This window comes from Geotrypetes seraphini, chromosome 6 (genome assembly GCF_902459505.1).
Source record: "Geotrypetes seraphini chromosome 6, aGeoSer1.1, whole genome shotgun sequence".
Classification (NCBI taxonomy): domain Eukaryota; kingdom Metazoa; phylum Chordata; class Amphibia; order Gymnophiona; family Dermophiidae; genus Geotrypetes; species Geotrypetes seraphini.
In genome coordinates this window covers 81,777,822-81,805,333 of record NC_047089.1, presented here as the reverse complement: position 1 = coordinate 81,805,333, position 27,512 = coordinate 81,777,822, and the positions used below count along the sequence as shown (strand labels likewise).

General features: G+C 40.8%; 1 protein-coding gene across 2 annotated transcripts in view; it reads right to left on the bottom strand.

Moving 5' to 3' along the window:
* Positions 1 to 27,512, bottom strand: part of PCDH9 (protocadherin 9) — a 2,276,722-nt gene that overhangs the window by 697,313 nt on the left and 1,551,897 nt on the right. The window contains exon 1 of one of the 2 annotated variants that reach the window (XR_004539836.1): positions 9,660 to 9,890. The exons of the other annotated variant lie outside the window; for it this stretch is intronic. The gene's annotated coding sequence lies outside the window, so the exon portion shown is untranslated. Of the gene's footprint in view, positions 1 to 9,659; positions 9,891 to 27,512 lie in introns of those variants that run through there. 2 annotated transcript variants of the gene reach the window in all.

Sequence of the window (27,512 nt, the reverse complement as noted above, 5' to 3'; positions counted from 1 at the left end):
AAAGCTTATTACACTTTAATAAACAGGTCCCTGGCACCCTCCTCCTTTTACTAAATTGCAGTACAGGGACCACATCCGAGGGTGTATCGAAGAAGCACTGGAACATTTAGTGTCCCAGGTCACGGTAGAAACCATGGTTTAGTAAAAGAAGGCCTAAATCTTTTAAGGCACACTAACAAAATTGAATAAGTGCTAATAACTATACATCACTAATTAAAATGATTAGAGGGGCATAATCAAAAAAAGCGTCTAAGTCCTCTTTTGGCCTAAGTCCCTAAACGTTCAACCCAGAAGCAGGGAAAGTGTCCATAACCAAAACAAACGTCCATGTTTTGATTATGGCCTTCCTCTGCCTAAACGCCCAATCTCCACTACGTGTATAAGTACCCCCACAGCACATCTACACTTTTTAGCCATAATGAAACAAAAACACACCTAGGCCACAAACGTCCAACAGAAGGGCTTTTAGGCGAAGGAGGAGCCAGTCCTTCGCCAAAAAGTTGGATTCTGTAACCGGTGTCTGTCAAAAACAACACCGGTTAAAGAATCCCCCCCTACAACGATCCAGGCAGCTAGGTGCCCAAGCCCTCCTGCCATGTCAAACCGCGACCCCCCCCTCCTGACAACATCGGGGCAAGAGGGAGCTCAAGCCCTCTTGCCCCGCCGACTCCCCGACACGATCGGGGCAAGAGGGAGCTCAAGCCCTCTTGTCCTCCCGACTCCCCAACTCCCCGACAATATCGGGCCAGGAGGGAGCCCAAGCCCTCCTGGCCCTGGCGACAACTCCCCCCCCCCGCTAGTTGTTCGGGCCAGGAGGGAGCCCAAGTCCTCCTGGCCCTGGCGACCCCCCCCCCCCGCTAGTTGTTCGGGCCAGGAGGGAGCCCAAACCCTCCTGGCCCAGCCGATCCAGAGGCACAAGGGCCCAACCTGACCATGTGCCCAAGGCCCCGCCCCCAGGAGGGGCCTAAGGCTCCCGGGCCTATTCTGATTGGCCCAGGCGCCTTAGGCCCCACCAGTAGGCGGGGCTTTGGGATGGATGGGCCAATCTGGCCTCATTCCGTCGTTGGCTGCCTGCCGGACAGGCGGGTTTGGCTCCAGTCTGTCCGGCCAACTAAACAAAGGTACGGGAAAGGGGGGTGGGGATGTCATGGGGGTCGGCCAGGGAGATCGCGGGTTGGCTGGGGTGGCGGTCGGAGGTTCTTGTGGGGGGGCGGTCGTTGGGGGAGGGGATTTGCATCGAGGGCAGGAGGGCCTGGGATCCCTCCTGCCCGTAATGTAGTGCGGGGTGGGGGTAGGGGGTCGCCGTGGCCAGGAGGGTTTGGGCTCCCTCCTGGCCCGATGTTGTCAGGGGGGCAGGATTGGCTGGGCCAGGAGGGTTTGGGCTCCCTCCTGGCCCAAACAACTAGCGGGGGGGGGGTTCGCCAGGGCCAGGAGGGCTTGGGCTCCCTCCTGGCCCAATCTTGTCGGGGGTGCCGCGGTTGGCTGGGGTAAGAGGGCTTGAGCTCCCTCTTGCCCCGATGTGTGTGTAGGGGGAGTGATGCATCATGGCAGGAGAGATGCCTCATCTCCCCTATCGCGATGCTATCACTCCTCTACCCGAACTGCCGTGGGTCGCGACAGTTCTGGTAGAAGAGTGATGGCATCACGGTAGGGGAGATGAGGCATCTCTCCTGCCGCGATGGTTAGGTTGCCGGGCCGCTGAACTGATGGTGCCAGCGGCCATCAGCTCAGCGGCCCCTTTTTCGGCACTTAGACCTGGTTTTATTTCGTCTAAGTGAAAAAGGTCTAAGTGCCGACTAAACTGTATTGGTTATATCTGTTGTACGGCTAGGTGTAGGTCGGCCCACCTCCCGCCTACTGCCCGCCCTTTCCCCTCCTCTAAACACACCTCTTTTCTCTCTGTGCGTTTAGAGGCAGGGGAAAGGCCTAAGCTGTTTTTAGATACGTCTAAAAACCAGCTTTGGTTATGGGTACTTGGACGATCAGGCTTTTTGATCATCCAAGTATCCATTTAGGACACTTTTTAGACTTTTTTTTTATTATTATTACCCCCATAGCTTTTATGTGGTTTAAATTTCAAAATGAGTTTTTTCTGTATTGTACTTACAGTGCTATTTTAATACCACTGCTCATCATGCAATAAGATGACAATAAATGTGATGAAATTCGCAAATAATTGAAGTAGTAGAGGGATGCCAGTTTGGCATTAAAGTCCAATAGGCACAAGGATGAGGACAGGGGATGAGCCAGCAGGGAACCATTTTGCAGGAATGACGTGTAACTTAAAAGCAACAGGAGGAGGTAGATGAGGCAGGACTTATTGCCAGTGGTGCTGAGCCAAAAATACACTTGTGGATTCTCAAGCGCAGCCAAGACAAGAACAACACGATCCTGGAACATATTCAAGATAATTAGAGTCTCGGTTGGCATAAACTCAACATGGACATTTTGGCTGCAAAACAGCACATCGGGAAAAGTCTGGCACAACAAGACAGCAGCTGAGGAATGTCACCCAGGATCATCAAGCAAATAAGAAATCAACACTGTGATGGTAGGCACCCAATCAGGAAGCAAGCAGCCCGGTCAGTGCAACCTCAGACAGGTGGCAAAGAGGTTTCCCACCGTTAGCTGAGCAGACTGAAAGAAAGGCTATGATCACTGGGAACCTAGATACCACAGCAGAAAGGCATGACAAGAAAGCAGGTTAGAAGCTAACATTCTCCAAGAAAGATCCAAGAGTAAAAGCTGTACCAATATTTATTCAAGTAAAAAATGTATATACTGCTTACAATTCTAGGCAGTTTACAGTCAACATACAAAGTATTTAAAGCAATGCATCTTATATCTAATAAAAGCTTATGCTGCCCACATTGCTGCCCATATTCCAATTTATTCACAAAATCTCATAGATAAAACACTCTTCTTTATTTTAAAAAATGCCACAAATCCAATTCAACCATCAATCATATTTGCTCTTTCACATAAACACATCAACAAAAAGCTGTGTCTTTAAAAGCCCCGGGCAATAAGGAATGGAAAAAGTCAAAAACGGACGAAAACTGGAAAAAGCACAAACATCAAAGCAGGTGCCACAAGGCAGTAAGAAGGGCCAAAAGAGACTATGAAGAAAAAATAGCCAAGGAAGCAAAAAACTTCAAGCTGTTCTTTCAATATATTAAGGGGAAACGATCCGCAAAGGAAGCAGTGGGGCCATTGGATGACCATGGAATAAAGGGAGTGCTAAAGGAGGACAAAGCCATCGCTGACAAACTGAACACATTTTTTACATTTGTATTTACCGAAGAGGATATACGCAACACACCAGAGGCTGTTAGGCTATAAGAAGGAAATGAGGACGGGAAACTGACAGGGTTGAAGTATGTAGGCAGATTGATAGGCTTAAAAACGATAAATTCCCGGGACCATATAGCATCCATCTGAGAGTAATCAAGGAATTGAAAGGGGCTATAGCTAAACTGCCTCAACTAATAGCCAATGTGTTGATCAAATCGGGAAGGATTCCGGAAGACTGGAAAGTGGCGAATGTCACGCTGATCTTCAAGAAAGGTTCGATGGGAGTTCCGGGAAACTACGGACCAGTGAGTCTGACCTCAGTACTGGGAAAGATGGTAGAGGCGCTGATAAAGGACCACATGATTGATCACTTTGACAGACACGATCTGATGAGGACCAGCCAGCATGGCTTCAGCAAGGAAAATCTTGCTGCAATTCTTCGAGGGAGTAAACAGGTAGATAGACAAGGGCGAGTCGGTTGACATTGTATATCTGGATTTTCAGAAGGCATTCAACAAGGTCCTGCATGAACGACTGCTTCAAAAAAATTGCAAGCCATGGAATCGAGGGTGAAATACTCATGTAGATTAAAAACTGGTTGGCGGATAGGAAACAGAGAGTGGGAGTAAATGGACAATACTCGGACTGGAAAAGTGTCACGAGTAGAGTGCTGCAGGGTTCAGTGCTTGGACTCGTGTTCTTCAACATATTTATAAACAACCTGGAAATTTGTACGACAAGCGAAGTGATTAAATTTGCGGACAATACAAAGTTATTCAGAGTAGTGAAGACGCAGAAGGATTGCAAAGACCTACAACGTGACATAAATACGCTCGAGAAATGGGCTGCGACATGGCAAATGAGGTTTAACGTGGATAAATGTAAGGTGATACATGTCGGTAACAAAAATCCTATACACGAATACAGGATGTCTGGTACAGTACACGGAAAGACCCCCCAGGAAAGAGACTTGGGAGTACTGGTCGATAAGTCGATGAAGCTGTCTGCGCAATGCGTGGCAGCTAGGAAAAGGGTGAACAGAATTGTAGGAATGATTAAGAAGGGGATCACAAGCAGATCGGAGAAGGTTATCATGTCGCTGTACCGGGCCATGGTACGCCCCACCTGGAATACTGCGTCCAGCACTGGTTGCCGTACATGAAGAAGAACATGGTACTGCTTGAAAGGGTCCAGAGAAGAGCGACTAAAATGGTTAAGGGGCACTGCTGTGGACTTCACATATAGAATAGCAGATGTATATCTCATCATAACCCCTTATAATTTATGGTGAGCCCCCCCCCCCATAGTCTTTTCACTACATCACCAGGGAACTAAGTCCTGTCCCCTCAATCTGGATTAAAAGCTAATTTTAAAAAATGTGCTTTAAGCTTATTTTGTTTTTTTAAAATTCTTTATTGAATTTTAAATCAAAAACAGTGTCATACAAATGAAAGAACAAAAGATATTCCACATATTACACTATTATCTATACAGGTAACATAAATATCATTCAATAATTTCATTTTCCTGCATATAATAATATCATAATATATCCTAATATACAATACAAACAAAGAATAGTTACCCAAATATCACTATCAATATTTATTTCCCTCCCTCCAATCCCCCACCCCCCTGGATGTGTAAAGATAAATAAGCCAAAGAAAAGAAGAGATCTTAAGATTGCTCCTTATGAATTGTGATCGATAAGGAGTTACAAAACATTGGTAGAACATAACAAAATCACCAAGGAAGAAAGATGGGGTGGTTCTGATTCATATATCGCCCTATGAGCTAAAATAAGAATTTTAAACTGAAGACAAATCTTTATGGGAAGCCAATGGAACCATACAAACAGAGGGGGGGGGGGGGGTTACATGTTCCCTAATACGTGTCCTACCCAGCAATCTAATTGCTGCATCTTGCAGAATTTAGAGGCATTTCAGTTTATCTGAAGTTAAACCTGCATATTCTAACTGAAGCTCTTTAGCAGGAGACAAAGGGGTTTTATTCCCAGGCACAGCATACCAAACTCTGCACGAGGGATGCTGATGGAATAAGATCTCATACTAGCAGCAGCTACTACTTAATGCTTTATGAGCTCTTCCTCCCAGATACTTGTGCTTCATCTGAGGCTGACTTTTCCTTGCACTGTAATGTCTGCGTGAAAGTTAATTTAGCTGATTCCCTATTGTGCATGTGAGATCAAATTTGTCCATTTTAGTATGTGGGGTATTCATATAAAGTTGTTACATATATATCCACAAAATGTCTGATGGCTTTCAATGTCTCACTACTCCCAAACCTTTCTTTATCAGTGATGATACTTGTTCTTCAGATATTGATAATAATGCCCAAACATATAAAACTACCTACAAGTTTTATATTATGTTGTCCATTAGTCAAGCTAAACTGTGGTTGATCTCTACCACCAGTAATACGACAAGTTTTTGTTTTGATGATGTTCAACATTAAACAGTTCTCTCTTAACCGATCAGCAATTTTGGTAAGACAGCTATGCAACTGACTGAAGTCTAACAAAGAAGGTGACAGCACAGGGATGATTGCCCTAATTAGGGGCTCCCTGCTCACCCTGCCCCTACCACTTTTATTTCCTTTATTGGCTCTTTCCCTCTGCTCTTCCTCCTCTCCTGACCTAGGAGGCCCCTCCCTTAGTTGCTAGAAGGCAGAACTAGATACATTTCTCCCTCCGGATTCGCGGGGGATAGGGGCAGAGCTGGACCACAAATGGCGAAAAACCGTGAATATCCTGCCTTCCCGGCTTTACCTGGTGGTCTAGCGGGCTTTCGGGGCAGGAGCAATCTTCCTACGCTCCTGCCCCGTGCAGATCGCCATTAGGAAATGGCTGCTATGAGTTCACATAGTCTCTTGAGACTACGACGGGAACTCCCTACAGCTATTTCCTAATGGTGATCTGCACGGGCCAGGAGCGTAGGAAAATTGCTCCTGCCCTGAAAGCCCGCAAGACCACCAGGTAAGGCTGGGATGCCAGGGGGGAAGACTTAATAATGTTTTTTTTTTTCTTTTTTCCCCCTCCCCCAAAAATCGTGAATATGTGAAATCGCGATTACTGAAACCGCAAATGGGGAGGGGGAAGTGTAATGCTTTAAGGGTGCTCCTGCACAAGAAGGAAGCAGCTGCTATTGAGGCAGAAGCTAAGGCCCCTGAAGTAGCCACAAAGCCTGAAAGTGGGGAGAACCAACTTAGTCATATCATTGTGGAAGATTCTGCGTGGTGCACAGCAGACTATGTAAAGGCCCAGACCAGACTCTACTGAGACGGAAATAAAAATGTAGGCAAACCTTCTGGCTCATTGGAGTCTGATCTGGTTATACTTTTTATCAACATTTGAGACTGTTTGTTTCCTATTAAACCTTTTGGATCATCCAGATACTGTGGTTTTCTCCCACTTCGGTCATGACCTCCAAATAAACCTTCATCAGACACTGATAGAATTAGAAAGATGAACTCAATGAACCATTGCTCTAAACCAGCACGGCCTTTTTTATGCTCCTATGCTATCAGCAAAAGCTGGCACAGTATTTTCTGCTACTAAAAAAGATCATTCAATCCACTGGGTCCTATTTTCAAAAATATATTTATTATCAGCAAAGATCATGATTTACTTTAGTGAAAACAATTCTAAGCATTTTCAAGGAGCAAGTGAGTGTTAAATCAATGAAATATCACAAAACATATCTGCAAAATGTTTGATGGTAAATCTTTATCAGTTGCTGAACACTTACAATAGTTTAGCCCAGTGGTTCTTAAACCTGTTCTGGGGGACTCCAAGCCAGTCGGGTTTTCAAGATATCCGTAATGAATATGCATAAACAAAATACCCAAATAAGAGCTATATTTCACACTACTTCTTATGCGTATAAGTAATTCATCATTTATTATAATAATATAGCACCATCAAAACCTTTAAAACATATTATAACATTACTTCATACTAAACATACACACAATTGTTCTCCCAAACAGTGAAGCCCTCCCAATCTATCCGACACATAGAAAAAGTAAAAATTAATGAAAAGTTCATCCATTCAATAAAACACTGTATTCAGTGCCTAATCTTCTTATCTGTATTTGTTCTCAATTGTTTATCTTCTGCATACCGTTGTTTACTGGATTTGCCTCATAAGAACATAAGAATTGCCACTGCTGGATCAGACCAGTGGTCTATCGTGCCCAGCAGTCCGCTCACGCGGCGGCCCTCCACTTTCATTCAATCAAACTTGATCTTTGAAAACATTTTAGCATGAGACAGACTTACATGCCTGTCGCCTCTATTATATGCAAATCTGTCTCATGCATACTCATTAGGGATATCCTCAAACCTCGACTGGCTAAGGGTCCCCCAGGACCACTGGCGTAGACTATTGCAGATGAACAGTATTTCTTGGTAACTAATGCCTGTTCTTTTGTAGCAGATTGATATCATAAACTGCAAATTTTAATTTGCTTGTTTTGGGGTGAGCATCTTTTTAACTTTAAATATGTGTTAATATTTTTCAAAAACATCATCATTCATAGCATATGGACACAAGTGTAATAAATATCCATATGAGCATCTATTAAAACTATTTTTTTATAAACTATTTTCATCCATTTGATTGATTTGTTTTTTGTTGTTTCTGAGGACACAGTTTTACCGGTCAGTATATTCCATTATTGTTGTGATACTCTAAGGCAGGGGTAGGGAACTCCGGTCCTCAAGAGCCGTATTCCAGTCGGGTTTTCAGGATTTCCGCAATGAATATGCATTGAAACCAGTGCATGCAAATAGATCTCAGGCATACTAATTGGGGAAATCCTAAAAACCCGACTGGAAACAGCTCTCGAGGACCGGAGTTCCATACCCCTGCTCTAAGGGCTCCTTTTACTAAGCTGCGATAGCGGTTTTAGCGTGTGCTTAGTGTGCACTAAATTGCCGCCCGCACTAGACGCTAATGCCAACATTGAGCTGGTGTTAGTTCTAGCCGCATAGTGCGGGTTTAGCACGTGCTAAAATTCTGCGTGCGCTAAAAACGCTATTGCAGCTTAGTACAACCCTAAGTTGTACTAAGCCCCTAGTAGAGCCCTAAGTTGTGAAGACCCCTGATTTGAAAAGTGCCATTTAGAAATCAATAAATGAAATGTGTAGAAAAATTATCTGTTTCTTTCCTCACCCTTTTTGCATCCAGGACTCCACTATTTGGAGGGAAAACATTGAAGGGTAAGTAAATGTGGTGGTGGTTAATGGAATTCGCTCGGAGGAGGGAAAGTTGGGTACTGCTGCAACTAAGGTATATCAAGTTTAATAAACGATAAATGATAGTGGAGTGCCTCAAGAATCAGTGCTGGGACCAATTCTGTTCAATATGTTTGTGAGTGACTTTGCTGAAGGGTTAGAAGGTAAAGTTAACATTTTTGCGGATGATACCAAGATTTGTAACAGAGTGAATGCCCCAGAGGGAGTGTACAACATGATGAGGGATCTGCAAAAGTTAGAAGAATGGTCTAATATCTGGCAACTAAAATTCAATGCAAAGAATTGCAGAGTGAAGGGGGGGGGGGGGAGGGAGGGTAGAAATCTGAGGGAACCATATGAGCTGGGAGGTGAGAGGATGATAAGTACAGACAGAGAGGGGGACCTTGGGGTGATTGTGACTGAGGATCTAAAGCAGGGGTCCCCAAAGTCCCTCCTTGAGGGACGAATCCAGTTGGGTTTTCAGGATTTCCCCAATGAATATGCATGAGATCTATGTGCATGCACTGCTTTCAATGCATATTCATTGGGGAAATCCTGAAAACTCGACTGGATTCGGCCCTCAAGGAGGGACTATGGGGACCCCTGATCTAAAGGCATCAAAACAGTGTGATAAGGTGATGGCTGTATCCAGAAGGATGCTAGGCTGTATAGAAAGAAGAAGAAGGGAAGTGTTGATGGCCCTATATAGGTCATTGGTGAGGCCACACTTGGAGTATTGTGTTAAGTTTTGGAGGCCTTATCTGGTGAAGGATATAAAAACACTTGAAGTGGTCCAAATAGTAAAGCAAATAGTCTCTTGATTGCCCTTGTTCAGAATTTACACTCTTACAGCCTGACAAAACTTGCAGGCCCTGTTTCCACTGTCACAGTAAACAGACAAATAAATTTCAAAAATGAAAAAAAAAAAAAAAAACCTTTCAAATTCAAACTTCAGTCTTCCTGAGGCACGCCCTCCTAGTTTGCCTCACTAGCATACAAAATTATCACAGCTCCTGGGCATGTAATGAAGCTCATAAAGTCCAACAAATGCTCTGAACTGCCCTAGCACAGCAGAAAAGAAAAACTTTTAAACCAAAAATCAACTCACTTCCACGGCTTCCAAATCAGGTTGCTCAGAAGTGTCAATTGCCCTTCAAGGTTCAGGCAAGCTTCCCTGCTCTGGCAGCATGGATTCATCCCACTCCACCATTTAAATATCCTCCAGCTGCTGTGCTTCAGGAGCTTCTAAAAAAGAGTCTGCTTTCTCAACCTGCACTGTCTCATTCTTCAGTCTGCCTGGGTGTGCAGGGGCCACTTCTAACTCTGTGTGTGGGATGGCTGAAACTCAGCTCTCCTGAGCTCTTCCCCTGCTTAGTCAGCAATGTCATTGAGCTAGGACTTAAAGGGGCCAGTCCCTGTTTCCTAGTTGGTTTCCTACATGTATTCGATTGCTGTATATCAGGGATTCAATTCTTAGTTACCACAGTATCTTGTTCAATTCCTTGCTCTACCCCTGACCCATAGTTTTCCAAAGGCTCACCCGATGTATTAGTAATGTGAGAGATGATTCTTCCTATTCACTACAGATTTAAGAGGGCTGACCACCCAATCACAGGCATATTAACACCTTTGGGAACATCAGAATTACCCACTCATAGGATGTCAGACTACCCTCAATTAAACTTTAACTCAATCTGTCGTTCAGAAACAGCCTGAGAGCTGGTATTTAGCAATGTGAAGACAAAAAGAAAAATATATAGATAAACAATTCTGTAAGTATCAGCATAAAAAGGACATTTGAAGTAACTTTTTGGGAAAAAAAAATTATATCAAGTGATTTTATATAAAGATTAAAAAGTTAGGGGAAGAATGTAACAATAGCCTAAAGGAGGGGAAGGGGAGGAGTGGAGGGGTAGCCTAGTGATTAAAGAAGTGGGATTAAGGAACAACTCAGAGAGGTTCAAAGCACAACAAAGCAAAACAGCCGAAAAACACGAAGGGCTAGTCTTTATTGACACAACAAGGGCTGTGTTTCAATGTGCAATGACTGCTTCAGTGGTCATCCACATTTCTGGAGCATAAGAGAACCACAAAACAGTATAAACTGAATGGGGGTCCCGGTTTATATTCGGGTCAATGCACCCTCCCAGAATTTTGTAAGGCCAGCAGCACCACAAGGCTCTGCCCCCCTTCCTTCTCCCTGGCCTATCATACCTCTGCCGATCCCTGGTGGAGGTGCAGCGGGTCCTCTGCCGAACTCTGGTGAAGGTGCAGCGGGCAGGAGCAAGCTTCTGAACTGCCCTGCTTCTAACCAGCTGCGCAGATCCACTTTGTTCATCTCAGTGACACAAGCAGCGGTGCGATTTGGTGCTGCTTCTCGGCGCTGAGCGGCTTCCTTACTGGCTCCCGTGAATTCTCGTGAGAATTATGTATAAGTCAAAGAAACACCCCTCCCTACCACCCCTTGGATGTGTAAGTTATAATCGTTCAGTTATTATTGATAAAGTTAGTCAATGGACTCCATATTAATTGAAATAACTTAAAATTTCCCCTTTGATCAGTAATCATTTTTTCCATCCTATAACAAAGACATAGTGAGTGCCACCAAAAAATTAAAATATAAATGATCAAAGTTCTTCCAATTTGTTGTGATCATTTGGATGGCTATCCCAGTCATAATACCTAACAATCTGTTTTTATGTCTATCTATTGGTGGATTGGGGGATAATAGTGTCCCAAAGATTACTGTTTAATAAGATAATGTAATCACTGTCTCCATAATCAGATTAATATGTCCCCATATTGACTTCCAGGAGCTGAGTATCAAAGAATAGCAGATGATCCAGCATCCCTATATCAAGATGACAGTGCCAGCATCTATTAGATTTTGAACTATCTACCTTTTGCAATCTAACAGGGGTCCAAAAATTCCTATGTAACAAAAATAACAAAGACAGACATCCATGCTGCTGGAAGAGATGTATTAAGTTGCAGGTGAACAACTATTGTTAAGTCAGGTGGTGAGGAATTTGGGTGTTTAGATTGACCTCAGATTTGTCAATGGGGGACCAAGTGAAGCAGATTAAGGATGTCGATGAAATTGATATCTAGGCTACTGTATGATTTCCAAATAGCTATGCAAGCTTTTGTGCTTAGCAAACTTGATTACTGTAACATGCTATATATGGGGATGGGAAAAATGAAAGTGAAAGCATTACAACTTGTTCAAAATTGTTCTTTCAATAAACATATATTAAAAAAAAAAAAAATGCTGTAGCAAGGTTAATCTGGGAAGGGGGGGAGGGTGTCACTTTGATCATAATTCCCCCAAACTGAAGCAGCTTCACAGGTTGCTGGAAGATTTTCAAGTGCAATTTAAAGTTCTCACACAGATTTTTCAGTTTCTTCATGTGGTGGCTCCAACTTGTTTGCAGCAGATAATTAAATTTTATAAGTCAGAAATGCTTTCACTTTCATTTTTCCCATCCCCATATATAGCATGTTACAGTAATCAAGTTTGCTAAGCACAAAAGCTTGCATAGCTATTTGGAAATCATGCAGTAGCCTAGATATCAATTTCATCAACATCCTTAATCTGCTTCACTTGGTCCCCCATTGACAAATCTGAGGTCAATCTAAACACCCAAATTCCTCATCACCTGACTTAACAATAGTTGTTCACCTGCAACTTCCCATACTACAAGGAAATACATCTCTTCCAGCAGCATGGATGTCTGTCTTTGTTATTTTTGTTACATAGGAATTTTTGGACCCCTGTTAGATTGCAAAAGGTAGATAGTTCAAAATCTAATAGATGCTGGCACTGTCATCTTGATATAGGGACGCTGGATCATCTGCTATTCTTTGATACTCAACTCCTGGAAGTCAATATGGGGACATATTAATCTGATTATGGAGACAGTGATTACATTATCTTATGAAACAGTAATCTTTGGGACACTATTATCCCCCAATCCATCTACGATCGGCTGAGGAGAGGAAGGTGGTGGTGCCAGATTTGTGTCAGGTGCACTATGCTGAGACAATATCTTGTACTTTTGCTACAGCTTTGGAATGATCTGCTGGGCTACATTCATTTTAGCCCTTCATTGCATCACTTCAAGAAAGCCTTGAAGACCTTTCTGTTCCTGTTCCTGCAAGCATTCTCCAGTGGATGATTACTATGGGCTCCTTTTATCAAGCCGCACTAGCGGTTTAACGTGCATAACACTGTGCGCTAAACCGCCAGCCGTGCTAGCCGCTACCGCCAGCATGGGGGTTAATGTGTGATAAAACATCGTGCGCGTTAACCCCGTTAGCGCGGCTTGATATAAAGAGCCCTATGTGTTGGATTAAGTGATTGATGTTACTGATTCTTTTATGCATTCATATTTCTTATATATTTTTTTAAATTATTATATATGGTGAATTGTATACCGCTTTGGTTAAGGTAGTATATAAATGTGGTAAATGAATAATAAATAAAGTGAGAGAAACTACCAAGATGAAGAAATAAGAAAGATGATCACCTATCTAACCATTTCTAGCCTTTTTTTCAGTTAATCTGGTTTTAAAACAGCCTGTAAAGATTTCTCTCTCTCCCGATATTCAGCATTATTTAGTTCAATAAATATTATTGGTATTTAAAATAAATCATACATATATGGATCACAATACAATATAAATTAGACCATATGTATGAATAACAAAAAAAAACAAGACAAACAAACAGAATTAGAAAAACAGCAAATTAACAATTAAAATAATGATCATTGATACTATCATAAATTCAAAAAAAGGACAGTATGGATGTGCATCTTATTCAGACAAATCATAATCATTATGGTTTATAAGCTGCATGGCTATAGGATTCTAGTGGCTCCCATGTTTTATTAAATTTATATAAAGCATTGGATCTTTCTACAGCGACACGCTCATATTTGGCAGTTAAACAGACAGTGTTCCACCAAGTTATATATTCCACTATTGATGTGTCTTTCCAATTTTGTAAAATAATTTTAATAGCCAAATTGAGCAAAATTCTTAGTAATTTTTAATGATTCTCAGGTATTGGTTGCTGAAGACCAAAATGATCCAATATTATAACATTTAATGATTCATTTATTTCCATCAAAGAACTGATAGTGTTCCATACACGAAGCCAGGAATGGCTCCAGGCCCATTAAATGGCATTTGGCCAGTTACCCACAATGGAAGATAGCCAATTATTTCTGTTGAATATTCATGGTTAGCAGCATGTAGCACAGCTTAGCCGGCTAACTGTGAATAATGAAGCGCTGGCCTGTTAAGTTTAGTTTGCAAATGGACCTCTTAAATAGCAAGCCTATCTTTTCCCACTGTTATCTTAACCAGCTAGTGCCAAATGTTTGCTTAGTCAGTTAAGTTAGAGCTGGCAAATAAACCCCGGATATTTAATGTTGGCCATTGGAAACAGCCCAGCATTGAAATTCAGGGTTGTATGTCATTGTCAGGAGGTCAGTGCACTGCCTTGCACCAGCTGAATATCAGGTTCACAAACAGACAAACCTGAGAAACATGAAACATGATGGCGGATAAAGGCCACATGGCCCATCTAGTCTGCCCATCCGCAGTAACCATTATATTTTTCACTCTCTGAGAGATCCCACGTGCCTATCCCAGGCCCTTTTGAATTCAGACACAGTCTCTGTCTCCACCACCTCTTCTGGGAGACTGTTCCATGCATCTACCACCCTTTCTGTAAAAAAGTATTTCCTTAGATTACTCCGGAACCTATCACCTCTTAACTTCATCCTATGCCCTCTCATTGCAGAGTTACCTTTCAAATGAAAGAGACTCAACTTATGCACATTTAGATTACATAGGTATTTAAATGTCTCAATCAGAACTCCCTTCTCCCGCCTTTCCTCCAAAGTATCCAGATTGAGATCTTTAAGTCTGTCACCATACGCCTTATGATGAAGACCACATACCATTTTAGTAGCCTTCCTCTGGACCGACTCCATCATTTTTATATCTTTTTGAAGGTATGGCCTCCAGAATTGTACACAATATTCTAAATGAGGTCTCACCAAAGTCTTATACAGGGGCATCAATACCTCCTTTTTCTACTGGCCATACCTCTCCCTATGCAACCTAGCATCCTTCTAGCTTTCACCGTTATCTTTTCAACATGTTTGGCCACTTCCTGGACTAAAGAGCATATAGTACATAGCTAATCTGTCATGTAGAACATCTATTGAACATAGGGCCTTGAGTGTGTCTCCTATCACCTAACCCACTTGAGGAAAGTGTCTACCTTTTTCTCTGAGAAAGACCTTGGACACTCCATCTGAAGAAGCTACTGGAGGATTTGCTACATACAAATTCTTTACATCTCATATGTAACTCTTTTAAAACTTGATAAATTGATTATCAGAGATTATTGTTAGTAGAGAGGAAATATTGGACTTCAATTTAGAAATGGAGAAACATGATGGCAGATAAAGGCTAAAAGGCCCATCCAGTTTGCCTATCCATAGTATGCAATATGTCCTACTCTCCCTAAAGAGATCCCACTTGCTTGTCCCATGCTTTCTTAAATTCATGCACAGTATTTGTCTCCACCACTTCTACCAAGAGACTATGGGCCTCTTCTATTAAACTGCGCTAGCAGTTTCTAGCGCAGGAAGCAATGCTGAATTGCCCGCGGTGCTCACGAAGCTCATAGAGTTCCTATGAGCATCGGGAGCAGTGCGGCCATTCAGCATGGCTCTCTACACTAAAAACTGCTAGCACAGTTTAATGGAAAAGGGGGCATGCCACACATCTACCACCCTTTCTGTAATAAAAGTATTTCCTTAGATTACTCTTGAGCCTATCACCTCTTAACTTCATCCTATGACCTCTCATTCCAGAGCTTCCTTTCAAATGAAAGAGACTCGTCTCATGTGCATTTATGCCACATAGGTACTTAAATGTTTCTATCATATCTCCCCTCTCCTGCCTTTCCTCCAAAGTATACATATTGAGATCTTTAAGTCTATCCCCATATACCTTATGATGAAGACAACCAATCATTTTAGTAGCTTTCCTTTGGACTGACTCCATCCTGTTTATATCTTTATGAAGATGTGGTCTAAATGAGGTCTCACCAAGGTCCTATACAGGGCATCAATACCTCCTTTTTCTTACTGGCTATACCTCTCCCTATGCACCCCAGCATCCTTCTAGCTTTCATCATCACCTTTTCAACCTGTTTGGCCACCTTAAGATCATCACATGCTATCACTCCCAAGTCCACCTGTTCTTGTGTGCACAAAAGTCCTTCACCTCCTAAACTGTACTGTTCCCTCAGGTTTTTGCAACTCAAAGGCATGACCTCACATTTCTAAGCATTAAATATTAGCTACCAAATTTCAGACCATTCTTCAAGCTTGAAAAAGAAAAAAAAATGACATATTATTGAAAACAAAATGCTAACATTATTTTTACTATAATAATACGCCAACTATAGGGCACCAGCAGACAGAATCAAGCCTGGAAGTCATCACATAGATGTCGGGAGCTAAAATATAGGTCAAGAGGATAGTAAAAGTACAGACTAGTTTAAGGAATTGCTAAGTACATTAATGATTGACACAATAACTCATAGCAGGGATTTTAATTCTAATATTAGAAACAACAGGGAGCTAATGAATTTTAACCGGAGGTAAGAAGGGGGTAAAATGAATCAAGCATAATGAGCTAGTGACTAATTGAGCTGCCACAGTGATCTTTAGGCTATGAGGAAAGGTCGATGAAGAAAAGATGGTAATATAATCTTACATGGACTGAACTGGAACTTGCAAACAGAAAATGAGTAGCAGAAGGAAAGATTACAGTATTCTAAAGGTAGATGCTGACATTTATGTATTTATTTTAACCAAAAAAGGCAACCTGAGGTTCAAGCAATTTCGAGGAATCATATATTGCACCACATTTTGCATGACTTAAAAAAGACATGAGCAACAAAACTATTACATAAAAAGAGATGTGTGAAATAGAGAAAGTCTAGTTAGGACTAAATGTAAACCCCCTACTTCACAGGTGTCAAACTCAAGGCCCATGGTCCAAATCTGGCCCGCCTGGTCGTTTTATGCGGCCCGCAGTCTGATGCCCCCAGTTTTAACTTGTGGCTGGCTCTCTCCTCCTCACAGCCATAGTGTGCACGGAGTTGCGTGCAGCGGCTCCTCGCGTGTCCCGCACCTCATCAAGAAGCATTACCTCTGACGCTGCGACCTCAGAGAGAAGGCTTCCGGTTCAGGTGCAGGATGCATGAGGAGACGCTGCACACGGCTCCATGCACACTACGGCTGTGAAGAGGAGGGAGCCAGCCATAAGATGACACCAGGAGGCATTGGACCATGAGATGCATAAAATGGCCAGGTTGGAGTCAGCCAGAAGGTTAGACACCCCCCGGAGGGAGGGACAGCATGGAGGGAGGGAGGGAGGGAGGGAGAAAACAAAGGTAGGGGGAATGGTTTTATTTTCAAGTTAGTGTTTGAATTGTGTCAATTTTGAGCATTTTAATCTGCTGTCTATCTTTTGCACTGCTCAGGAAGAAATACATTTGTTTCTTTTTCTCTGGGATTTGTACTGCAATCTTAGGGTGTTTTTTTAATATATTAGTACTTTTAGTTTTTGGTCCCATATTTACTTAAGGGTTATCTGTGTTCTGGTAGGAATTAATGTTGAGAAACATACAGTGTGTTTTGTGTAGTTTAATTTTGTGGCTAACCATTACCATTATGTATTAATAAGATTATATTGTGTGTGTATATATATGAAAAATGAATGGAAAAAATGGTGTTATAATTAGTATTATTATGGAGGCGGGGTCTTGCCTGCGACTTAGCCTGTGTTTAGGATTTCGGCCCCTTAATGTGATTGAGTTTGAAACTATCCATACAACATTACTTCCTATCTAATTTTGTGACAAGCTTAGCCGTGCCTCAGAGACCGAGTCATCCAGCAAAATAATAGTTGTTATTTATTGCTTGTCATCGGTCAGAGTCTCGTTCATAGGCATCAGGCATTGCTTGCTGCATCTAATGTTTTTTGTTCTTTTTTAATTCTTTTTAATTTTTATAAATTCTTTTTAAATTTTTTTGTTTGTGTTTTAAAGAGTAACTTTAAGAAATAAATAAGTATCAAACACTTTAATAAGATAGTGCCTGTATTTAAGAAGCACTTATCTGGATGGAATGTCAGCACTGTTAAATCCCAACGGGGCCACCGTTTCACTCAGTGTGGCTTTGTCAGGGGAAAGGTTGACAGTGCCTAAAACACAAAATTGCATCGATTACACAATAAGTTCAAATGCTTTTGCATCTTTAAAATATTTTTAAATCTTAAAGATATTCTATGAATTGCATAGATTTTTAAACGCAAAATTAACACAGCAACTTACGGAACAGAATTGTCCTGACTTCTCTGTTTATTTCGCTCTCTGAAAATGGCGGCGTCCCGAAGGAACGCCAAGATTTTAAATCAGTAGAGAACCTACCAGGATTTACGTTCATTACGTTCCAGACGTAAAAAACGTAAGGAACAATCAACTTTGGCGAGAACCATGTGATCAAAAGAAATACAAAAAAAAATTTTTTATCTTCAGCCAAACTGGCTAATAAATTGTATCATTCAAAAGAACAGAACAAAATGAATCAAAATAAACCAAAACAAAATGAATTGAATTGAATTGAACTAAACAAACAAATGGCAGAAAAGCATCATATTGAAACAGGGTTAATAATAACTGGACCAATCAATCTTATCATTTAACCCTTTGGGTTGAAGGGTTTGTAACATGAAAATCCAAAATGTTTCTCGTCGCTTTAAGGATAAATTTCTATCGCCTCCTCTACTGTTCTTCTTGATGACATCTATGACAAGTCCTTGTAAATGGTCAAAAGTATGACCTGCCTCTAGACAATGTTGTACTAAAGGTTCTTTCATTTGTTTTCTTTTTATGTTTGATTTATGTTCAGCCAGACGGGTTTTAAAAGGTCTGGTAGTCATGCCAACATATAACATGTGGCAAGGGCACATTATGACGTAGACCACATGGTCTGTTATGCATGTGCTGAAGTGATTGAATTTATGCATTACTGAATTGATGGGATTAACAAAACATTTAGTTTGAATGGAGAAATCACAAAAAATGCAATGGCCACATTTAAAGTGCCTTATGCAAGTCGGGGTGATGCCAGTATCTTGAAACTTGTTTGGGCTCAGAAATTCCTTTAAGTTTTTACCTCTTGAAAACGCAAAACGTAATTTTTGATTTTCAAATTCCGGAAGAGATTGAATGATGGACCAGTGTTTTCTAATAGATTTCTTCAGCTGAGCGCTGGAAATGGAATGTTTTAAAACACATGTTGAGACCGGATCGCTGGAGATGTCCTCTCGATGTTTTGATTCATCTAATAGCAGGTCTCTATTGTTGTATTTTGCTCGTCTGTAGGCATTCTTTATAATGTTAGCTGGATGCCCTCTCATTTCAAGTTTTTTGCTCAAATTTTTCGCCTGAGTTTTAAATTCAGTTTGAAGAGAGCAATTCCTTCTTAATCTAAGCATTTGCGAGAATGGCAAACTGTTCTTTAAGTGTCTGGGGTGACAACTGCCATATTCAAGGAAAGTGTTTTTAGCTGAAGGTTTCTCGAAGGTGCGTGTATGAAAATGTTGTTGTTGAAGGGTGATTTCTATATCCAAATAATGAATGCGTACATTAGAGAATGCATAGGTGAATTGTATATGTGTATTACATGTGTTTAGCCAGGATACAAAGGCCCGTAATTGAATTTCAGATCCTTTCCAAAGCATGAAAACATCATCAATGTATCGCCACCACGAAAATATGAAATGTTCAAATGGAGAAAATTCTACCCATGAAGTTTCAAATGCAATCATGAAAAGGTTGGCAACCAAGGGGGCAAAAGTGGCCCCCATGGCTACCCCTTGTATCTGTTGGTAAAGTTTACCATCGAACATGAAGTAGTTCTCACACATGGCTAATGTTGCAAGCGCCATAATGAATTCTGTGGGTACAGATTGTGGTTTTGGTTGACTTTCAAGATTGTTTCTGATGACTTCTAGAGCGTCATGTTGTGGAATGGACGTATATAATGAAGTTACGTCGAGTGTGACCATTGTAAAAGGTCCTTCATTCGCATCCACGGAATTCAATTTGTTGAGAAAATGTTTAGAATCTCTAACGTATGATTTGCATTTGAAAACTTCATTTTTGATGAATTGATCCACAAATCTGGATAGTGGTTCGAGAACCGACCCTTTGGTGGAAGTGATGGGTCTAAACGGTGGATCAACTGGGTCCTTATGTACTTTTGGTAGAAAATATATGTTGGAAATAACTGGATGATTCACATTCAAAAAACGGTAGTCTCTGTTGGTAATGAATCCTGTTTTTAAGGCTGAATCTGTCATTTTTCGTATTTTGCTTTGTAATTTTTTGGTCGGATCCAATTTTATCAGCATATAAGCTGCTGGATCTTGTAACTGCTCTGTAGCTTTTTTAATATAGGTGGAAGTATCTTGGATCACAATTCCTCCGCCTTTGTCGGCTGATTTTATGATGATATTTTTATTGTGTTGAAGGTTAGTTAAAGCAGTGTGTTCTTGATATGTTAAATTGGATTTGAATTTAGATTTTTTAGATTGAGTAAAGATTTTTTTGCAGTCTTTATATACTAAATCTTTAAAGACTTTAATATTGACATCCATAGGACCAGATGATTTCCATGTGGATTTGGGTGCGATTGTAGTTCTGTCTGCAAAATCTTTTTTGGTGGCGAAGAAGAGTTTTATTTCCAACACTCTGATAAATCTTTCAAAATCGATGTTGAACTGAAATTCATTGCTGGGAACCATTGGAACGAATGATAGTCCATGATTAAGTAGTTCTATGTCCCCTGCATTGAGATCATATTGTGAAAGATTAACTGTTGTTATTGATTCTTTTGTTGAGATCTTGTCCACGGTCTGCTTCTGTTGGTAGTCCGGCCTCTTCTGTTTTTTCTTGCTTGAAATCCACCTCTGGCTCCTAAAAAAGGTTTTCCTGAGGAAGAGCTTCCTGAAGAGCTAAGGTTGCCTGAAGAAGTACTAGAATCAGCATTGTTGGTTAAAGCCACAGCATTCTGATTATCATTGGTCTGCATCCAGTGGTACACCTTATTGTTCTGATAATCTTTCTCATCTCTGTAGAATTTTTTAAATTTAAATTTTTTTATGTTTTCTTTGAACTTCTGTAGGTTGTCATTGGTTGTAATTAACTGACTTTGGAATAATTCTGGAGATTGTATTGACTTTAAAGTTGTTAAAGTTTTCTCTAGATCTTGTTTGAGTTCCTCGACTTGTTGTCTGCTTTTATCTATGATTAACAACATTAAGTCGAAGGAACATTTATTTAAAATCATATTCCATTTGGTCAAAAACTCTTTATCTTCTTTGAAGTTCTGGGGTTCTTTGTTGATTCTTAAACCTCTAGGAATTCTTTCATTTTTACAATATTCTACAAGGATGCCACTGTTAAGCTCAATCTTAATAATTTTTTTGTTTTGATTGAAAAAAAGGTTCCAATCTGTGGTTAAATTTTCACTACTGGTAGGATTAATATCATATTGAGAAGGTACATTAAGAATGGATTCTGCTTGTTCACTATTGAACCCAAAGGTGGTGTTCCAATTGCTTGAAGACATAGTATGGCAATAATTGGTAAAACCAAAATGCAATTACTTAAGGAAGTATCAAATGAATTCTATCCATACAACATTACTTCCTATCTAATTTTGTGACAAGCTTAGCCGTGCCTCAGAGACCGAGTCATCCAGCAAAATAATAGTTGTTATTTATTGCTTGTCATCGGTCAGAGTCTCGTTCATAGGCATAGGCATATACTTGCTGCATCTAATGTTTTTTGTTCTTTTTTAATTCTTTTTAATTTTTATAAACCAGGATTTACGTTCATTACATTCCAGACGTAAAAAACGTAAGGAACAATCAACTTTGGCGAGAACCATGTGATCAAAAGAAATACAAAAAAAAAGTTGATTGTTCCTTACATTTTTTACGTCTGGAACGTAATGAACGTAAATCCTGGTAGGTTCTCTACTGATTTAAAATCTTGGCGTTCCTTCGGGTCGCCGCCATTTTCAGAGAGCGAAATAAACAGAGAAGTCAGGACAATTCTGTTCCGTAAGTTGCTGTGTTAATTTTGCGTTTAAAAATCTATGCAATTCATAGAATATCTTTAAGATTTAAAAATATTTTAAAGATGCAAAAGCATTTGAACTTATTGTGTAATCGATGCAATTTTGTGTTTTAGGCACTGTCAACCTTTCCCCTGACGAAGCCACACTGGGTGAAACGGTGGCCCCGTTGGGATTTAACAGTGCTGACATTCCATCCAGATAAGTGCTTCTTAAATACAGGCACTATCTTATTAAAGTGTTTGATACTTATTTATTTCTTAAAGTTACTCTTTAAAACACAAACAAAAAAATTTAAAAAGAATTTATAAAAATTAAAAAGAATTAAAAAAGAACAAAAAACATTAGATGCAGCAAGCATATGCCTGATGCCTATGAACGAGACTCTGACCGATGACAAGCAATAAATAACAACTATTATTTTGCTGGATGACTCGGTCTCTGAGGCACGGCTAAGCTTGTCACAAAATTAGATAGGAAGTAATGTTGTATGGATAGAATTCATTTGATACTTACTTAAGTAATTGAGTTTGAAACCCCTGCCCTACTTCTATAAACTTATATGCCCAAATTTAGGCTTAATGCAGAAATTTACCCACATGCGCACACGGGCTGATTCTGTAAAGGGTGCTTAAAGGTATGTGCCTCTTAGGCACCTAACTTAATTGGCAAAATACCCTTAACAGCCTCAATTATTGGTTTTAAAAAATTTAATTGTGCGATAGGTGCCTATACGATTCTATAAAAGATTGGCACCTATCGCAATGCGCTTAATAGCGCCTAATGCCTAAGTGGGTATTTCTATGGGCAGAGTGTGAGTTAGGTGGCGCTAAGCGTGATTCTCCTGAATGCAGGTGCCTGAAATGTAGGTCTTTAAAACCCTCACCTGCTTTTCAGGCACCTACGTTTTTACATAGGTGCAACTAGCCGCGACTCTGTAAACAATGCCTAAGTGTGATTGACATGCGTCCGGCACCTTTTTTTTAGGTGCCAGCTGATTTAGGCACCATTTATAGAATCAGCCCCACAAAGTTTGTATATGGCACCCATAAGTTGCACAAAGCCAATTTGAACATGCAACTTGTCTAATAGGACCAACTGGCATTAATAATTGACAATTAACACTGACAATTAATAGCTGATGCTAATTGGCAACAATTAGAAAGTACACGCACAGCTTGATGGGTGCATTCTCTAAAGTAGTGCGAGTCATTTCTAGTGTGCAAAATCTCATAAGGGAGTACGGAAATGGATGGGACATTGGTAGGTCAGGAATATGCCTAGGAGTTAGGCATACAGGTTATATGAGGGGCCTTTGAAAAGTTCTCAGTCTAACCAAGAAGAGAATGATGTGGATCCATGAACCTTACAAATTATTCCACACTTTTCTTGACACTTTCCATTTCATTTCATACTATTGAAACAAAAAGTGTGGAATAATTTGTAAGTTTCATGGCTCCACATCATTTTCTTCTTGGTTGGGCTGAGAACTTTCCAGCGGCCCCTTATATTGTGATGTCATAATGCCTCATTCAATCAATGCCTAAGAAACAACCTCATCAGTGATGTCACATTGGCTTGGTTTCATATATGTGTACCCATTTACTAGATGCATTTGCCTCATTGAAACAAAAAGTGTCAAGAGTAGTGTGGAATAACTTGTAAGTTTCATGGCTCCACATCATTCTCTTCTTGGTTGGACTAACTTTTCAGTGGCCCCTCATAAAATGCTAGTAGTTATGTGCCCATCTGCAAAGAGGTGTGAGGATTTACACCACGCTTTGGCATGGCACAATTTCTTGCCCCTAAACTACACACTTAGGCTAGTAATCTATAATGGCAATTCCAAGTGAAACTGCTGTTATAGAATTCACACTTAGAGTGCATCATTCTGGCACCTAAATTGTGGTGCTCTTTCTTAAATGTGCCCCAAAGTAAACTTGAGTATGTCCTTCTGTTTTACTATCTCTCATTCTGAGCATCATTGGATGTTCAAATGGTGAAAGCAAAAACAAACAAGCCTACAACGTGTAAGAAGATAAAGGGAAAGAAACTGTGTATAGATGTTGGGTTTTCACTTTCTATATACTCATATGCATGGAGATTAATTAGCTAAAAAGCTAACTCACAATAAATTGATGTCAACAATTATTGCAGCTAATTGACAATAATATGATTTTGTGCATACATCTTCCTGTGTGCTATTCTATAACCATGCATGCCTACACCTCCTAGAGTGCAACTGAAAAAGGGGCTTGGCCAGGGGGTATAGCAGGAGTATTCCACAAAAATTGGTCCGTGGTTATATAATACCACCATTCCCATGCCTATATGTCAAGAGTTGGGCCTTGGCATTTGTACCAGCTGGCAAACACACTCAGCTACAGATTCGATACAATTGCCGCAACAGGCACTTAATTGTTATCCACTGGGAGATTAGCAGAGGTCCTTAGGGGTATCAGACGGCCCTCCAAACAGCATAGTTTGAATGGGTAAATTCTTCATTTGCTCCGTGGTACCTCCTCCTCCTTACTTTTTTCAGTTATATAAATATTTTTTCAAAAAATTTTTTTTTTTTAGTTCAATAATTTTTATTGAGTATTTTGAAAAGTACAGGAAGCAGTTCAAATACATAAAATCAAAATAAAGCTTTCTGTATAAAGAACCTGCAAATTTATATTCAACTGTAGAGGACCAAAGTAGTAAGAAAAGCTCCAAGTATTGGAACTGAGTGTGAAGAATAATGTACATGTTCCCCATGTCGCCTTGACAAAGAATTCGAAATGCGTTGGCGTTCGGGGATATAGTTTGCAGCTGAATGCTAAGTTGAAAGCTAAGTACATTTAATATGAATAAGTTAGTACTAAAGTTATAGTATATAAAAAAATATATAAATTCTTGAAAAAATATTTATATAACTGAAAAAAGTAAGGAGGAGGAGGTACCACGGGGCAAATGAAGAATTTACCCATTCAAACTATGCTGTTTGGAGGGCCGTCTGATACCCCTAAGGACCTCTGCTAATCTCCCAGTGGATAACAATTAAGTACCTGTTGCGGCAATTGTATCGAATCTGTAGCTGAGTGTGTTTGCCATTTTGTCTTTATACAACGGAAGTTTGTTGTAAGATTTGTACCAGCTGGCATAAATATTACTGGCCAAAATCTGCATGTGGGAATGGGCTCTAAGTACTTCTAAAAAAAGAACAGTTAGTTCAGCATACTCTTCACAGAATAATGATCTTTGCCAATTTTCTTCTAGCGCACTAATTTGGGCACTACTTAATGACTCTGGCACTACATATTACTGGTATGTGCTATCATAAGAACATAAGAATTGCCGCTGCTGGGTCAGACCAGTGGTCCATCATGCCCAGCAGTCCGCTCACATGGCGGCCCTTTGGTCAAAGACCAGCACCCTAACTGAGACTAGCCCTACCTGGTAATGTTCTGGTTCAGCAGGAACTTGTCTAACTTTGTCTTGAATCCCTGGAGGGTGTTTTCCCCTATGACAGACTCCGGAAGACCGTTCCAGTTTTCTAGCACTCTCTGGGTGAAGAAGAACTTCCTTACGTTTGTACGGAATCTATCCCCTTTCAACTTTAGAGAGTGCCCTCTCATTCTCCCTACCTTGGAGAGGGTGAACAACCTGTCCTTATCTGCTAAGTCTATCCCCTTCAGTACCTTGAATGTTTTGATCATGTCTCCTCTCAATCTCCACTGTTCGAGGGAGAAGAGGCCCAGTTTATCTAATCTTTCGCTGTACGGCAACTCCTCCAGCCCCTTAACCCTCTTAATCGCTCTTCTCTGGACCCTTTCGAGTAGTACCATGTCCTTCTTCATGTACAGTGACCAGTGCTGGACGCAGTACTCCAGGTAAGGGCGCACCATGGCCCGGTACAGCGGCATGATAACCTTCTCAGATCTGTTTGTGATCCCCTTCTTTATCATTCCTTGGTGCTGGAGGTGAGAACCGTTAATCCTCCCAACACTGGACTTATTATCTCTTGCACTTAGTTGTTGTCATATGGTAAGAAATACAATCTTTTGAAACTGCAGAGATTGTTGCCCAGTTTATAAGAACCGAGGACACCAGCTGAAAAAAGAAAGATCAAAGTTTGGCAGCAAGAACATGTTTACTGATGGTGGCAGGAGGAGGGGGTGGCTGCTGCCAAGGTGAACATTGCAAACTAAGGGCTAGATTCACTAAACTCTTGTTTGGGGGCGATCCATGTCCGAGTCTTGCCAGGCGACCGATTCACTAGAGTCCCCATGCAAATGATCTGATTGGACACATGCCAACAAGTGATCCCATGGATTGTTGCAGAGCGAACCAGCCACATGCACAGACCATTCTCTCTGCCAGGAGATTTGATCGGCGCATGTGCTTGCTTTCTGCACAAACATGAGGTCAAAACAGAAGGGGAGGTGGCTGCATTCGCAAGCCCCACGAGAATCATCTCAAGGGAACAGAACATGCTTTGCAGCCAGACAGGAACAATTAAGCAGAACACACCGTAGTGCAGCCCTGCTTTAAACCCACAGGTTAAAAACGTGGGTTAAAAACACGGGCTTGCAGAGAGGCAGAGCAGCAGAGAACAGGGAGCAGGGCGCTTTTTGCACAAGGGAGATGTTTTGTTTGTTTTTTAATTATTTTGATGGTTTCAGGGCTGCAGGGCTCGTATTTCAGGGCAGCAGAGAGCAGGACAGTCGGCAAGGATGTGAGCGACTGGTCATCAGCAGTCGCTTCTTTTTGGATCGGCAAGCCCAGTCAGTGTTCCTTCTTCTGTTTAGTGAATCACTGCCTTCCTACTTATGCATGCATTTCCCCTCATTTGCATGTACGGATTGGATCGGGTATGGATAGGATAGGCCAGAATCGGGTCGGGGTCAGGGAAAGATCACAAACTGGTCAGAACACAATTGGACACGATCGGTTCGTTTAGTGAATCTGGCCGTAAAACCAGTAAAGTCTTCTGATGAACTGGGAAACTGGAGACTTAGACCAGATCAAAGCCTGTTACATCTAATGTGCATTGTCTCATGACATGCTGTGAAAAAGTTTCTAATGAATACAGTAGCATTAGATAACTGCTCTGAAAATATCTCAAATGGGTTTATTAGTGGTAGGCACAAAATTCAAATATAGAAGTCAGGAGTTCTGAAAAAATTAAATTAGAGTTGCAACACCTAAAACAAATTTTACTTGATCAAGTTTAAAGCACAGATGTAAAGGAATAATGTGTTGTCACTTATTAATGCAGATATCCATCTTTTTGCTTGACAGATTTAGCAGATTAACTCAAATATAGTTACTGTTATCACATCATGGGGGTACAGACTTAATTTGACTGCAATATGTTAAACACAGGCTTTACATAATTTAGTAAAAAAAAATCTGCAACCCAGAAAAGCTGAAATAAAACTATAAATGTTAATATTTAGTACACAAAGGTAGAACTTATCTTAAAGTAGATGTCATGTTAAGATCGGAGATGAGTAATTGTAGTTCTTAAAGGCTTCAGGTAAATTGGGTTCTTGGGCTATCCATTATAAATATTCACTTGTATGTGCTCAGTCTAAATGTATATATTTTGGATAAAATGAAACCTAGATTTATTTTGTGTCCTTGAGGGCTGAGAATTTGTGTCCAAGTCCAAGAATGTTCAGTTTTTGCTATACCTCCTAGGTAGACTGTAGTACTGTTTACAATCTGAA